The 17,504-nt window shown below is 43.6% G+C and overlaps 1 long non-coding RNA gene across 1 annotated transcript in view; it reads right to left on the bottom strand.

Moving 5' to 3' along the window:
* Positions 1–7,837: 7,837 nt before the first annotated feature.
* LOC102368041 overlaps positions 7,838–17,504 on the bottom strand; it is a 103,782-nt gene continuing 94,115 nt past the window's right edge. The window contains exons 3-4 of the long non-coding RNA XR_324028.2: positions 10,033–10,118; positions 7,838–8,128 (exon numbers count right to left, since the gene is read on the bottom strand). This is a non-coding gene — a long non-coding RNA (uncharacterized LOC102368041). The remainder of the gene's footprint in view (positions 8,129–10,032; positions 10,119–17,504) is intronic.

Here is a 17,504-nt window from a genome sequence, read left to right as displayed (position 1 = left end):
GAAGACTGGCTCTGTGCACGTGGAGAGAGCAATGGGCTTGTAATACCTTGAATTGAGTAAGGCTTTTGATAGAGTCTCCCACAACATTCTTGCAAACTACCTACGGAAGTCTGGGTTGGATATATGGCCTGTAAGGGGGATAGAAGACTGGCAGGATCTACAGGCTCAGAGGGCAGTAGTCAATGGTTAGATGGCTAGGTTGTATCCACTGTCAAGTGGAGTGCCCCAGGGGGTGGTCCTGGGGCCAGTTTTGTTCATTGTCTTCAATCTGGGAGATGGGATGGAGTGTACACTCAGCAAGTTTGCAGATTACAACAAGCTGTGAGGGTAGTAGATAAGCTGGACGGTAGGGCTAAGATTCAGAGAGATCTCAACAAATTGGAGGATTTGACACAAGAAGAGCAGTGGATGTGATCTACCTTGACATTAGCAACGCTATTGATATAGTCTCTGACAACCTTCTCGCAAGCAAGCTAAGGAAGTCTAGGTTGGATGAATGGACTGTAAAGTGGATAGAAAATTGACTGGATCATCAGGCTCAGAGGGTAGTAGTCAATGGCTCAGTATCTAGTTGGCAGCTGTTATGAAGTGGAATGCCCATGGGATCGTTCCTGGGGCTGGTTTCATCAGTGACCTGGAAAATGGCATGGCACCCTCAGCAAGTTTGCATATGACACCAAGATGGGGGAAGTAGTAGGGTGAGGCTAGGATTCAGAGAGACCTAGACAAATTGGAGGATTGGACCAAAAGAAGTCGCATGAGGTTCAATAAGGACAAGTTCCAAATCCTACACTAAGGATGAAACAATCCCATGCACCAGTATAGGCTGGGGGCTAACTCGCTAAGCAGCAGCTCTGAAGAGAAGGACCTGGAGGGTACAGTGGAGAATAAGCTGAATATGAGCCAAGAGAGTGTGCCCTTGTTGCCAAGAAGGCTAATAGCATGCTGGGCTGCATTAGTAAGAACATTGCAAGCAGATCAAGGGAAGTGATCCTTCCCCTCTATTCAGCACTGATGAGGCCACATCTGGAGTACTGTGTTCAGTTTTGGGCCCGCAGATACAGAAAGGATGCAGACAAATTGGAACGAGTCCAGGGGAGGGCAATAGAATTTATTAGGGGGCTGGGGCAAAAGACTTCTGGAGGAGAGGCTGAGGGAACAGGGATTATTTAGTCTGGAGAAGAGGAAACTAAGAGAGGATTTAACAGCAGCCTTCCACTTCCTGAAGAGGGCTTCCAATGCAGATGGAGCTACACTGTTCTCAGTGGTGGGAGATGACATAAATTGCCACTGCTGATGCAGATTCAGATCTTCCCTGCCACAAGGGAAGTTTAGATTAGACATTAAGAAAAATTCTCACTAGAAAAACACCGGAAGAGACTACCCAGAGAGGTAGTGGACTCTCCATCCTTGCAGATTTTTAATACCCAGCTAGACAAAGCCTTGGCTGGGATGATCTAGTTAGGGACAGTCCTACTTTGAGCAGGACGTAGATTATCTGACCTCCTAAAATCCCTTCCAACCATAATAGCTATGTCAATATTCTACTCTGATTATTTCCTATGCTTCTGGCCTTTGCTGGTTGCTGCATGGGGCTGAGAAGGAATCCCCCTGCCCCCCCTCTTTTTTTTCCCCCTTTTCTGCTATATGCGTCTGGTGAGTATGTAGGAGTTTGGAGGTTTTATGGGCGTGGGGAGTTAAGCTTTCCTCAGAGGCACTGGATGTTGGCTGCAGTCAAGGCTGCAAATTCTGACTCGGGTGTGCTAATGCTCCTCCTGGGTCTTAAAGCTGGAGGTTCCCTGCCCATCCATTCATGGTCAGACCAATCACCATATTTGGGCTCAGGAAGAAATTTTACCCCATGGTCAAATTGTTATAGACTGTGGGTACTTTTGCCCTCCTCTGTAGTGGGGGGCATGGCTCTCTACTTGGCATCTCTTGAGCATATATTAACAACCTTTTCCAGAAGTGAGATGTTGGTTGCCAGGTTCCCCTTGCTTTACCTGTAGCAGGTTAGGGTGTTATGTCTTGTGGTGTATCAAGGTTGACCATAGTTTTACTAAGAGATTAGGTTTTGGATTTGCAGAGGATGATTTGGGTAGAGATGATCATGCCTCCAACAGGAGGTTTGACTAGATGATCTCTGGAGGCCCCTTCCAGCCTTACTTCTCTGTGATTTCTTTGAAACTGGAAGGAGTCCAGAGTGCAGCAACAAAAGCCAATGAAGGGACTAAAGTAATTAATTTATGAGGAGAGAATGAAAGAGATACAGGGTCAGTTTCTAATTCACCTATTAGACACATAACTAGACTTAAGTGCTCAATTGTGATCTAAATTTCACCATGCTCAACTCCCTGAAAAATACTAAATGCAAGTTTTATAGGTCGTCTTCCTCCTAATCACAGGTTTTTTGCATTTCAGTTTTAAGAGACAGATGATGGTGTGGTAAAAAAGGTTAATGCAATATGGATTTTCAGGCACTATAACAGAGACAATACACTTAATAAATGCTATAAGTACCCATGTGGCTCCTCAAACAGTAATTCTTTTGAGCTCAGAATACAACATTTTAGTCAAATAAAAATACACAAGGTTGAATGGGAATCTAAAGAAAGGAAAGAAGTTAAGCATGAACACTCCCTAGATGATTTTTCAAAAGCTGAATAGTAGGCATTCAAGCTCTTTCTACCTACTGTCCTTCCTGTGTAGTAAAGCAGCTTTAAAACATACATCTCAAAGCAGTTGTGATACAGGACAAAATGTTGCAGTGTTAAAATTAACCACAATAAATGTTCCCTCCTACAGGGAAGGACATGGAATGCCTTACATTTTTGCTTAAGTTCTTCCAGTTAACTGAAGGGTTACATCAGGGTACAGCTACAGACATGGATTGTATCTGGATTTCAGGGAAGAATATGTCGGTATACTACAAAAGCTGATTAACAAGTCAAGAAGCACGTCAAAGGATTTTTATACTTTGAAAATAATATTCTTCTGGAGTTTTTTGTATATTTTTCATGGCTATTAAATATTTCTGATGTGCCTGGGAATATTGTATTGTGAACTTGCAAATTTCCCCTTTAACTGAAAAGTTTTAACTGAGGATCATGTATGCCTTCTGCTTTGCTGAAGCCTCTGTTTCAAGAGTTATTTTTACCAGCTTTTCTTCATAATTGTTTTAATTATTTTTTTAGAACTTCCTAAAATACACACACACTTTAGCACAGAGGTGAATGTGCACATATACACTTATGCTTTATGCTTGGCAACACAGAGGCATTGAAAACTTGAGATGGAAAAGATGTCAAAGTCATCTAGTCCACCACTCCCAGACAAACGTTCATCCAATCTGTACCTAAAAAATTCTAGTGACAGATTTTACCCAAGGAAATGTTACAATAATGCTTATCCTTCCTCAGAGTTGCAAGTTTCTTCTTCATTTCTAATCTGCATCTCCATTGTTGTAATTTAAACCCATTACTTCCTGCCCTGTTCATTGTGGGAAACAGAGAACAAGTGATTGCCATCCTTTTTATAAAAACTATTTTAGATTTTGAAGGCTGTGATCAAATCCTCATTAGTCTTTTCTGTAATTACATAATTCCACTTCTTTCATCTTTTCTTCATATGTCATTTTTCCTACACTTCTAATCATTCTTATTGCCAGAGCTGTGACAAGGCAGCTCCACACCCCGGACAGCAGTGGCACAAGGAGACACACCAGCTGATGTGCTGTCAAAAGTGTCATGGGCACTAGCTGCACAGCAGCTATTCTCCCCCTCCACAGATTTTGCCCAGGGCTCCTCCCCCAGTTGTTCCCACCTCAGTTACGCCGCTGTTTTGCTCTCTTCTTGACTCTCCCATTTACCCACATACTTCTTGAACTGTGGTGCCCAAAACTGAATGTAATACTCCTGGAGAGGCCTTACCTATGCTAAAGCGTGGAAGAGTCACTTCCCTCAGCTTGCATACAACCCTCTTGTTAATATATCCTAGGACTCTCTTCAGTTTTTTCCTCTCCCCCGCCTTCTCTCCTCAAACGGCATTACATCCGTGATTCATATTCAGCTTGTGATTCACTATAACCCCCCAGGTCCCTTTCAACTAAGCTAATACCTTGCTTAAGTGTCAATGTTGCCCTTGTCCTTACTGAATTTCATCCCATCTATTTCAGATAGCTGTTCCACTTTAATAAGGTCCTTTTGAATCCTAACCCTATCCTTTAAAGTTTCTGCTACCCCATCCAACCTGGTGCTGTCCGTAGATTTATCCAGAGGTACACATCATCCTATCACCCACATCATGAACGTAGATATCAAACAGTACTGAACTTTGGACAGACATTCAGGAAACCATCAATAATTCAACTACCTCAATACACAGTCTAGCTGAAGCTATTGCCTTAGCTTAAAATATAAGACTGCAGTGAAACAGTATCAAAAGTCTTAAGTCTTAAAGTTAAAAGTCTTACATTATGGTAAATTCCCTCATATATAATTAAGGTTTTAGACTGTAAACCAAAGCTGCATAACTCAATGTAGATTGCTATACTTGTTCTTGGTATAGCATTATTATAAGTTAGAATAGCATGTATTGTAATACTATTATACAGTATGAAACATGCAAGTAAGTGCTGTAAAAGAGGCTTGTTTGTTTTCACTTCACAGTTAGCAATACAGGTATTCAAATTAAGGGTTACTATCATGTATGCTATTAATCTAGGTTAGACAGGAGACTGGTGGTTTTTATATTCTCGCTCACTCGCATGGCATCTTAAATTTTACAGAACACTCTAGCTTTAGCTTAACACCCCACAAAATAATTAGAAGAACGATTATGATTTAATCAGAGTTATGCTGCTTCCTACATTGTAGGGTTTTTAGCCCACATTTTAATTCTGTTTTCTCTTTTAAACAATAAGGTAATGCATTTTGTTGTTGCTATGGATTGTTGTACCAAACTCCTTGTTCTTTTACATGCTTGACAATGTGTAGATTAAGTTGTACACAAACACACAATTATGAACTATGGTGTATTGCTGAAGGTTTCACATGCATGACAGACCCATTAGAGAAAAGTGGTCAGCATAACATGGCATCAGTATTGCCCTGCTTACCTCTGCTGCCTCTAATGACTCTGGAAGGGATTTCTGGTGAGCAGCATCATTCTCTGGTTGCTAACATAACTCATGATCAGGGTATGACATGAAGGGTCAAATGCAGGTCAAGTTGGACACACTTTATCCTTGATGATGACTTTACTGATGAAGTCACATGTGGTCTTGAATTTCCTAGATTGACTGAGGCTTGTGGTGGCTTTCACATGCCATGTGGTCCCCTCTGGCAGACCTACCTCTTGTGTTCCACTGGTCTCCCTAGCCCAGAAGCAATCCCCAAGCTGCAGGCCAGATTTGTCACTGCCTTCCCTCTCTGCTCCCTCCTTATACAGCCCTAAAGGCTGGAGCCGGAGGTAGACAAGGCTACCATTTTATAGGATTCTAATCCCAGCTACATGGGCATTATTTTAAGGGGTTTCCGACCACGTGACATTGTTCTAGAAGATGCTTGCATGTATTGCATTGACCTGCCCACGCCTTCTCCTGAGGACCTGGGGCTGACTGGGTTTGTTATGTTGGAGTATAGAAGCAGCACACAGTTGCGATTTGCCTCCTGACAGATGGGTGATGAAGCTTCTGTGGACACTCAGGAGAAAACCTCCTCAGTAGTATTTTTTTTAATGGGACGCTAAGAAAAAAAGAATCTTATTTTCCATCTTGAAAATCTATAAACAGAAATGGCCCTCCCCACTCATGCCTAAATTGTATTCCATTTCTCCATCTCCTAGTACTTTGTCTCAGTTATTATTCTTATGTTGTGGCTAAACTACATAAGGTAACTTCAAGCCAAAGTAAAATACATTTCTAGGGAAAAAAATCTCTAGAGTGGAAAACAGAAATAAAAGTTCACAATTCTGAGTGACAAACACCTTTGGCCATATCTGTGATGTCACTCGGTTACTTACAAATGTACTAGAACGACAGATGTATTCTTAACTGGAGAAAGCTGTTAGTAATGAAAATGGTTGAATTTATGAAAACTAGTTTTCAGTCTGTTTTCAAGTTATTTCACCAGAAACAGAACCAACAGAGAATAGAATAAATCAAGGTGAAAGAAACCCACAGAGCTGCATCAGTGGAAATAACACAACATATAAAACCAAATAGTCCTGCAGCAATCAAAACCCAATCTGTTTTGTGTAAAGTCATGTAAATCTGGGTATACATTTTTACTATATTCTCTTATAGCATTTTTCAATTTTGTATTAGGTCTTTAAAACCTGATTCAGATAGTTAAATACATAAACTCTCTCAATCCTTTTCCAGTTCTCACTGCCACTCTTTGGGTAGCACAGTGAAATTTATTTTAGTTGCTGCCTACTAAGACACATTTTTGGCCTCCTTAACCTTTTCCAAACAAATTCTCAACTTGTGAGGTAATAAACAAGAAATAAAAATTGGTTTCTTTACACCTTGGCAGATAGTATATTGCTTTGTAAGCATGAACCAGGGGAGAAGGGGAAAAACAATTTAATGCAGCTCTCTTTCAGCACATTGATTTTAGTGTTAACTATGTTGCTATAGCAACAAAGACAAAATTCACCAACTTCTCTTGCTGGCATCTACTAAGCGTTTGCTGATTTTTATTATCTCTGGACACTTGTACATGTGATGGTCATCACAATGTGCACATGATGAAAATATAATTTATCTGGCTTGAATGGCATCACTCAATATAGTGTGCCAGTTCTGGTGGTTTTAAATGACTTTGCATTGTTGCAAACTAAACTACATCTGGATGTAGTTTCATTTGCAATGTTGCAAATTGCAATATGCAGCTGTCGGTTCATGCCAACCCCCTCCCCCCTCCAGCTGCAGGAGAGGTAGGCAGACTCTGCAGAAAAAAGGATCAGGCCCCTCGCCGTAGAACCGCTAAGGGGCCCAATCCTTTTTCTTTTCTTCCTGGCAGAGCCTGCCTGCCTCTCCCACAGTCCAGGGGAGATCTGCTGGCTGGTCGAGCAGCTCCTGAGCTGCAGGAGGCCCCAGTCCTTCCCTCCATGGCAGTGGTACCCCCCAGGGCCACCTGAATGGGGCTGCTAGTGGACTGGAACTGTTGCAGCTTGGAGGCAGCACCCAGCAGATCCAACTCCTACCTGAGCCTACCAGGGCTTCCAGAGCCCTGTGCACTGTCCCTGCCATCTTTCCGCTGCCTGGGAATGGGCTGGCTTGCCCTTGAGGCAGCACAGGGAAGTGGCAGGAGGGTGGCTGGGTGTGCTGGTGGCTGGAGGAGGCAGCAGGGATGGTGTACAGGGTGCTGGAAGCCCACCAAGCCCAAGTTTCTCTGAGCCTGCCCAGGTTTCCAATGCCCCATGCACTGTCCCTGCTGCCAGCACACACACCTGTCCTCCTGCCACCTCCCCACATTGCCCCAGGAGCATGCCAGCCTGTTCCTGCATGGTTCCAGGCAGCAGAAAAGTTGCAGAGACAGTGCACAGGGTGCTGGAGGCCCTGGTGGGCTTGGGGAAGTGTTGGATCTGGCCAGATGATTCCTGCAAAGCTGGGGAAGACCCTGGGAAACTAGCTTCCCACCCAGGAAGCCCCAGGGGGCACCACTGCCACAGAGGGAGGGATCAAGACCCCCTCGCAACTCAGGAGGCACTCAGCCCACTGACAGATCACTGGAGAGCTGCTCTAATTAAAACGCCGCAGCATCACATGTATTCAGTGTCCTACACTTTAAAATGGCAATGGAACACTGAATATACAAGACAGTGAGGCTTGTGGAACACTTTAATTGGAGTGCCAATTAGAATGTGTCTAATTAGAATGCGTCAGAGCAAATATATAGTGTCTAAATTAAATACAACTGATCTATGAACTGGCAGTGAACCTTTTTCTTCTTAAATGACAAGATTCTCAAATGCTACAAAACTCACAGTCCAAAAACCATGACAGTGTCATTAATTTATAGCACTGGCAGAAACATTAACCATCTTGCTTGCCCTGCCTTTCCATACACCTTTAGGTTCCTCATTTATGTCTCAGCTGGACTATCATTCCACATCACACCACCTGTGGAAAGTATAAGAGGGAAAATGTTGAAATGGAAACCTTCCCTAAAGCCAAGTCTACACAATATATTTCATCTGGTATAGCATTAGTGGGGGGGGACTTTTGTCTGTCAGCAAAAGTTGCAGTGTTAAGCAAATAAATGCTTTGGCCAGAGTAGATTATTTTGTTCTCTGAACAAACACAAGCTATACTGGCAAACATTTTCTAAATTATAATGCTAGCTTCATACCAAGCATGTTAGTAGCTTCTCCTGCCTGCTCCATCCCCTATCAATTTAGCCTCTGCTTCACTCCACACTGACAGGAGGGGAAAAGGATGAAAGAAGTTACTTTCATTCTTTGTTTCTCTATTTTTTCCACTTAGCTTATGGCTGCTGAACTAAATTCTTCTCTGAGAAAAGCATGGAATGAACATTCTCCTTATATTGTTCACTGAGCTTGTGCACTGCGTCATTTCTTCCTCCACCCTGGTCCCCATTTCCACTTAGATCAGGGATTTTCAAACTTCCTAAAGTCATAGTGTAGCAAAACCTCCAGTTTTTCTTTTTTTTTTTTTCTTTTGAAATGCATTCTCTCCCCTTCCCCAACTATTTCTGATTTTATCTATAGGGAATAGAGAGGGAGAGACAAGTATAAGTAAGGTAAAGTGTAGGATAAGCTTTAACATTTTATTTTAGGTAGTAAGTTTTATTTCTCTCCCCTCTGCAAATAAGTGCCCTGCTATTTTGATATAGATATCCACTGTTTTATAAGGCAAAAGAATTATGTTTGTATTGATTTTTTTACTGCTTTTATATTGTGTGATTACTGTTTTAGGCCTATATGTGCAAGTTAGCATAAGTCATGTCAAGTTTCCATCTTGTAATGTCAAGCCTCCATCTTATCCTCATGCCTAGTTGTGTAACCTACAACTCATACTACCCCGCCTATGTAACTTGGTTCCTCAATGAATGGGAATGAATGAGGGTGCTTGAGAGACAATGGCAGTAGGTCTAAAAATAGCTGCCTCTGAATGACCAAACCATCAACACCAATACCTGGACCAACTATCCAGCCCTTGGAACCACCCTCAGCATTCAAGAAACAAAAGATGAGGCAACCCACCATTGTGCCAAGACTGCACATGCTCAGTATGAACACCTGGAACAGGAGTGACCTTGCCTGGACAGGCCCTCCCCATAGGAGATCAGAGGTAGTCTGCCCCATAAAAGGGGTAGTGAAGACTGACTCCTTGGGAACACCATTTCCATCTGGACCAGACAAGCTCTACGTCACACCACTTATCCACCCCAGAGGCCCTGCCGGCGACCCCCTCTGGACAACACCGAGCTGAAGGAGACCCCACCTGCCATCAAGGACCCACTTTCAGCCTGGGATGGGTAGATATCACCAGCATATTTCCTCCTCCAATTTGGACTCTCTCTCTCTCTGCTCCAAGACTTCAGCCCCTGCACCAAGCCTCTTTAACCCCTGCTGCCTTTGTCTGTGTGTGTGTGGGGCAGGGACGACATGCCCACGCACATACACAAAGGAACCAATAAAATATCATGTCACCATCTCCCCTGTTCAATAAAACCACTGTCATTTGTAACCCCGAGTTGGGTTGTGTTTTACTTAGTCCCAGTCCCTTCCCTATCTTAAATTCTGGTCTCTGTCTCTCTCTCTCAGCCCTGTTCTCACCACCTTTTGTCTCCTCTCTGTCCCTTTTCTGCAGGCTCTCAGCCCTGTTGCTTTCTGCAGGCTCTCAGCCTTGCCCCCACCACTTTTTGCCTCTTGCCACCTCTTCCCAATCCCTATCTCTCTCTGCCTTCTCTTTCACTCTCTCCCTCTCTCTGTGTTCTCCAGCCTCCCCCCTTACCTCCCATCCCCCGCAGCCCCTCTCCCAGTTTTCCTCTCCCCACATACCTCTTGGCTCCCCTGTAGCCTCCTTGCTCCAGCTCCAGCCTCCGAGCTTCTCCCCGTCATTGCTCCTTTGGTCTGCCAGCTTTCTGCTTTCAATTAACACCAATTAACCTTAAGTTACCCCAACTTTCTTCCAGTCTGCTGGTTCTAATCCCAGCACTGGCAACTTTCATCTCAGTTTCCACCAGCAGTAACCTAAAGTAACCCCAAGCCTCAGCTTGTCAGCCCAGCTCTCTTTCTAGTCTACCAGTTCTAATCCCAGTCCCAGCAACTTTCACCCCCTACACTTTCACTCTCTCTCTCTTACCTTAACCTTCCCCCAGGTATCCCAGGTACACATACATATACACCACAACACCCAAGTTAGGAACTCACCTGTGTGTGTGTGTGTGTGTGTGTGTGTGTGTGTGGGTGAGTGGTATGTATGTGAACTGATATACATGTATGCCATTGTGTGCATGATATACGAATTAGTGATCCGTGTATGTGTACTGGATGTGCAGGTATTGGTAATTGATCCTGGTCTAATGTCTTTTGGTCTGTATAGTGTGTGTAGGTGCTTGAATTGGTGATAGGTGTACATGTGCCTAGGCTGGTAATTTTGGATATGTATGTGCCTGAATTGGTAGTGTGTGTGTGCATATCTGGTGGGGGTGCATGCATCTAGAGTATGTGTATGCACCTAATTGATTTTTTAGTGTGTGCATGTGCAATTGTACACCACGCCCTCCTGTCTAACCATGCAATATTGAGATCCTGAGAGTTGGCCTGACCCCACAGGGCAACAACAGAACCCTTTAATATCACTTCTGCTGTGGAACCCATATGCCTGGGCTCTTCCGGCTGTGCAAGCGGACATGGGGCCAAGGTGACACAGCCTGGCAATGGTTGCACATGGCTTCCCAGCCTGCTTTGTTATTGCCCTCAATTTCTTTGCAGAGCTTCTGATGATCTATTGTGGAACAGCTCTATGGAACACATTTTGAAAACCATTGGCTTAGACTATACTTTACATTGTCAGCTCTTTGGGACAAAGCCTTGTACTATTCTGCATTTGTACAATGCCTAGCACAGTGGCCTAGAACCCCTTCATTTGGCCCTCAAGTACTGCTGTAATTAATTAGGAACAGCAGGGTTAGAATGGAGGCTGGAAACCTGGCAGAGCTGTCAAGACTTCAAGGGGCTTTACCAACAGGAATTAGCTAAAGGTTCTCAATTGTATTTTGTCAAGCACTTCATAGATTTCATAGACATTAGGGCTGGAAGGGACCTCAAGAGTTCTTCAAGTCCAGGCCCCCGCCCCAGGGGCAGGAAGTCAGCTAGGGTCAAGGGATCCCAGCAAGATAAGCATCCAAACATTTCTTGAATGAGTCCAGAGTAGGTGCTTACACCACCTCTGGAGGGAGTCTATTCCAGGCCTTGGGGGCTTGGACAGTAAAGAAGTTTTTCCTTACGTCCAGTCTAAAACGGTCATGGAGGAGTTTATGACCATTGGTCCTCGTTATCCCATGGGGTGCTCTGGTGAACAGATGTTTCCCCAGATCCTGATGCACACCCCTTATGTACTTATAGGAGACACCAGGTCACCCCTGAGCGTGTGCTTTTCTAGGCTGAAGAGTCCCACTTAACTGAAATATACCAGTCCAGACAACAATTAGCCAGGCCTGTTGATCAAAATAGCCTGTTGATTTAAAAAAAAAAATAGCTTATTAAACTCATTATTTTGAGTCACGGGGGTCCCTGATAAATTGGTAATGATTGTTTCAAAACAAAGTTGAATTAAACAGCAGGATAGAGAGCAGTGAGAAGCAAGTGATGAAATATACTTAACAAGAGGTGTTGTGGAACACCTCAGTCTTTAACTGCATGAAATTTACTGTTGTTATTCTTCCCATAGGGTTAGTTATAGGAAGAGAGAAGAATTCAGCTTTTCATTTCCATACCAGCTCCTAATTTTGGCTTTTATAAAATTCATTTCCATTTCTCCACTCATTTATTTAGCTGCCTTACTGCTTAGCCTTGAGTTTGTAACATATAATACTGTAATATATAAATATATTTGGATGATTAAATGTTTCTTTGTTCTTGATCCAGGCTGCAGTTAGGTCTTGAAAACCAAGCAAGTTATAATCTAAGTCTCAAATGAAAAAAAGTGTTTTAAAAACTCCACATTTATCTGGACTAAATCTCGGTCCTTCTGAAGATAACAGGTGTTTTGTTGCTTTCAATGGAATCAGGATTTGGTGACAAAAAAGAATGCAAGATAATATATTAACATTTAAGTCTTAAATAGAATTTTACATGTTCAAAATCTATTGTGAAATTGAATTCATAAATGAACGATACCCTACTTCAGTCACTTCCCAACCTCTTTAAACTCAAGGCACCCCTCCCCTCAAAGTCAAGACACCCCTTGGAAAGTGCCAACTCTTAGCTTTTGCTTAGTTTTTGAATATGGGAAAATAGAGTGATTCTTCTGTTGCAAAGAGCTTAGAAAGACCTCAACAGGGCAGAGTGGTTTTGACACCATGGATTCTTATTTTAAATTTTTGTCTGCACACCTAACAATCCTATTATTAAGTGGCACCTCACAGTACCCTTCAGAGGATTATGTTGCAGCATCGCAGGCATCCTGGTTGAGAATCGCTCCCTAGTCATTATACAATGAATCTCCAACTTGTTACAGATAGTACAGAGATGGGATTTAATCAAATTTTAGCCAGCAAGAAGCATTGCAAACACATAGGAACTGCCTCAGATACATGTGACTACTCATTTTGAGCATAAAGCTATTGCAAACCTGGCAGTTTGAGGACTCGTATCAAGCAGTCCTGCCTGGCCAAGCACATCAGTTACCACACATGCCCTTGATCAATAGCTAATGTGGCTGGCCCAGTTCTCTGTAACGAGATCAGCTGCTGAAATTGCCATTCACCCCTTTTAAATGCACCTGCAACCTCAGGCTACAGGCATGCCTTCACACAGCCTCAGTCTTTTTGGGCAAGGCTCCCATTCATGGCTCTCCCTACTTCTGAATTCTGACCTGGCTTTGGCTTTTTTGGAACCTGTTCTTGGTCTCCCTGAAACTCAGCACCAATTCCATTCTCTCTGGTTTTCCTAGTATCCTGACTCAGCTTTGCTTCCTTGACCCTGATATTGGATCTTCCCTGGAACTCAGCACCAGTCCTCAGACCCCTGGCTCCTGACCTTGGCTTATATCTCGAACTGCATCTCTTGGATCTCCCTTCTCAACTCCAGTAACCTGGACCCCCACCCTGCTAACTTCCTAGTTGTTCCCCCAGGGCCTATCCACAGGCCCAGCCACCTATGTCCCAGCAGAACCCTCACAGCAGTGAATATACTTGGTAATAGAGATTGAGGGAATGGCCAAGGGAAGAGCTTCAACATGTTAAGCGAGTCTAGGACTAAATATTTACTAAATTATTTAGCATCTCTCAAACCTGCTTCCTTCAACAGGACTTTTAGGAAGTCCTAAAGTAAAACTCAAATATACCTTTGTGATTTAGGATCCCAAGTCCAATTTTCAAAAGTCACATAAGCATATAGTGCATTTTTCACCAGCAGTTACGTGCCCAATTCCCACTGAGTACTTCTGAAAATCTCATTGGTACCTATGTACATCTTTAGATGCCTTTAAACTCTGGCCTTTAAGGCTGGTCTATACACGTGATCAAGGGGCGGGGGGTGGGGGGGAGCAAGGAGCATTTTAATTGGAGCGGTTCCTAGAAAGCCAATCTAATTAAAACACTTTACCATTGTGTGCATTAAGTCCCCACACATTTAAAAATGGCCATGGGGTGCTTTATCTAAACCTCATTCGACAAGGTTTAGATAAAGCTCCCCTGCAGCCATTTTAAAACATGTGAGGGCTTATACATGTGATGGTGAGGCCATGCTGGAGCGTTCCATTTAGAACACAGAGCAGACTTGATTAATTGAGCCTGCTCTGATGCATTCTAATTAGAACACAAACCAGCATGTGTATAGGCAGCCTAAGAGCCTAAGTCCCATTGAATTTCATAGCAACATTGGCTCCTGAGCTATGAAGGTATTATTGAAAATCTACCCTGGGTTCAAACCTGACTTCCTTGTGGTAAAATTCTCATTGAGGGTGACCAAAAACAGCTTCATAATCTTCCCTTGCCTTTAAGTCCAAAGCTTGAATGGAGTCCTCAGTTCACCCTTTGGAATTAAGCTTTTTCACCCTTGAGGTGTTTCTAGGATGTTCTTCATACATCTATAATTCAAGGGCTGATGTCAATCATTCTGTCCTATCTGCTTATTTATACATGAATTCTATCTATATTTTTTTCTGGGAGTTAGTTTCATATCAGGAGCTTAATTTGTATAGGTAAATAGTAGCTAACAACTCTACCTCGTGCTTAGAGCTAAACATGAAGTAGGGATTGGAAGGGACTGGTAGCCTTGCTAAGCCTTTTATATTTAAAAGAGAGTTCCATGACAGATTTCTTGAAGTTAACTCTTATTCTCAGAATATAGTTCTCCTCTGTGGTGCAGTTCTTGTTTGTTAATATTTGTTCTACCAAAGTAAAAATCATAGAAACCATCCTATACAAATCTAATCTAACCTCTCAATAAAATTACCATCAACTCTGGCCATTTGTAGATGTGCTCAGCATTTTCTAACCCATGTTAACTGATTCTCATCACACAGTTTGAATCAAATTTCAATTTGAGTTAAGGGTTAATATACAGTCATTGACCATCATGGCAGGGGGCACTGGCTATATAGCAACCATATATACATGTTTACTAATACAGTTTAAATTGCCTAATTTGGACTGCCCTAGTCTGCTTTAATTTTAGTCCTCATTCAATGAGGATTAGGTAATTCAGACTGGAGCCAATTCTAATTTGGACTATAGATGTCCATGTGTATGTAGTGATAGCTGTAATTCACAATAAACCTAGAAAAACATAATGCCTATAAATGGGTCCTGATGCAACACAAAACCTAACACCCTAACCTGCCAAACATAAAGCAGAGGGACTACAGCAGTCAAAATCCTGCTTCTGTAAGAGGTTGTTAATAGATGATCAAGAGATACCTGGTAGAGGGCCACATCCCCTGCTACACAGGAAGGCAACTCCTCCTCCCAGTCTTTACCAATCTGATCATGGGGTAAAATTCCTTCCTGACCCCAAATATGGCAATTGGTCTGACCCTGAGCAGAGGGGTAAAACCCTCTAGCCAGTAACCTCTGGGTTTAAGTCCTGGCAGGAGCACTGGCACACTCCAGTCAAAATCCACAACCCTGGCTGCAACCACAACCTAACATATAGCAGAAAGGGAGGTGAGGGAATTCCCTTCCAGCCCCATGCAGCAACCAGCAAAGCCCAGAAGCATGGGAAATACCCAGAGTAGAATGTAGGCATAGTTACCTCTAGATCATCCCTGACCAATGTGTGTCCAATCTCTTCTTGAACACCTCCAATGGCAGAGATTCCACAATTTCCCTAGGCAGTAGATTCCACTGCTTCACTCTTCTAACAATGAAAAAGTTTTCCTGATATCCAATCTAGATCTACTCTGCTGCAACTTTAAACCATTCATTGGTCCCTGTCCTACTTTCTTCAGAGAAAAAGTATCTTTCCCTCTTCATGGCAGTCCTGCACGTATTTGAAGACTGCTCTCATGACCCTTCTTAAACACCTTTGCCACAAGCTAAACATGCCTAGCTCCTTCAGCCTCTCCTCATATGACTTGCCTTCCATGCCCTTGATCATTTTTGTCGCACACTTCTGGATCCTGTCTAACTTCTCCAGGTCCTTTTCAAAATGTGAAGTCCAAAACTGCACACAATACTCTAGATGGGGCCTAACTAGTGCCAGTAGAGAGATGCTATCAGCTCCCGTGTCTTGCACTTAATGCATCTGTTCATAGATTTCATAGACATTAGGGCTGGAAGGGACCTCGGAAGATCAGCGAGTCCAGCCCCCTGCCCCAGGGGCAGGAAGTCAGCTGGGGTCCAAGGATCCCAGCAAGATAAATGTCCAAATGTCTCTTAAAGGAGTCCAGAGTAGGTGCTTGCATCACCTCTGGAGGCAGACTGTTCCAGGCCTTGGGGGCTCAGTCAGTAAGCAGTTCTTCCTTCTGTCCAGCCTGAAATGGTCTTGGAGGAATTTGTGACCATATGACCCTGTCATCCCTTGGAGCACTCTGGTCAACAGGTGTTCCCCCAGATCCTGATGTACAGTCCTTATATACTTATAGGCAACCACGAGGTCCCCCCTGAGCCTGCGCTTTTCCAGGCTGAAGTCCCACGGCTCTCAATCTCTCATCATAAGGCCTGTTCTCCTGCCCGCTAATCATAGGCATGGCTCTCCTCTGGACTTTCTCAAGCTTCTCCACATCCTTTTCAAATTGTGGAGCCCAGAATTGGATGCAGTACTCCAGCTGCAGCCTCACCAAGGCTGAGTACAGCAAGAGGAGGTCATCTTGGGATTTGCTTGAGAAGCATCTATGGATGCCAGCCACGTTGCCCCCCCCCCCCCAAGGTGAAGTACCTTGCATTTTTCGGTGTTGAATGCCATCAGGTTTTCATCCGCCCATTTTCGGAGCCTGTCTAGGTCAGCCTGGATCATCATCCTGTCCTTAGGTGTGGATGCTTTACCCCAAAATTTGGTGTCATCAGCGAACGTGGCCAGTCCACTTCTGATACCAATATCCACATCATTAATAAAGATGTTAAAGAGTATAGGCCCAAGGACGGAGCCTTGGGGGACACCACTGGTCAAGGTGCACCATGATGATTTACTTCCATCTGTTACCACTCCCTGGGTCCAACCTCAGAGCCCATTTCCCAGCCATCAGACTGTGATGTAGCCGAGGCTGCAGTGGGCCAATTTTTCCATGAGATGATCATGGGACACCAGATCGAAGGCTATTTTTTAAAATCAAGATATATGACATCAATCTCTTCTCCCTTGTCCTGGTGATATGTCACCTGGTCATAGAGGGAGATGAGATTGGTCAGGCAAGACCTACCCACAACAAACCCATCTTGGCTATCCCTCAGGATGTTGCCATCAGCCAGTTTGTCAAAAATGGTCTCTCTGATAATTTTTTCCAAGATCTTCCCCAGGATAGAGGTCAAGCTGATAGGCCTGTAGTTCCCCAGATCTACTTTCCTCCCTTTCTTGAAGATGGGCACCACATTGCCCTTCTTCCAATCTTTGAGCACTTCACCTGAGTGCCACAAGTTCTCAAAGATCCGTGCCAGTGGCTGAGCTATGATGGCTGTTGATGCATCCAAAACTGCATTTGCCTTTTGTGAAACTGCCTTTCAGCTGAGCATCACCAATTTGTGTTTGGATTTGTGATTCTTCTTCTTGAAGTGTATCACCTTACATTTCTCATCGTTGGACTTCACCCTGTTAGCTCCACCCCAGCTTTCCAATCTGTTGAGATCCTTCTGAACTGCACTCCCATC

The sequence above is a fragment of the Alligator sinensis genome, unplaced genomic scaffold (genome assembly GCF_000455745.1).
Source record: "Alligator sinensis unplaced genomic scaffold, ASM45574v1 scaffold220_1, whole genome shotgun sequence".
In the NCBI taxonomy this organism is placed as follows: Eukaryota; Metazoa; Chordata; order Crocodylia; family Alligatoridae; genus Alligator; species Alligator sinensis.
The sequence above is the reverse complement of the archived record's forward strand: the minus strand, read 5'-3'. Positions and strand labels throughout refer to the sequence as shown.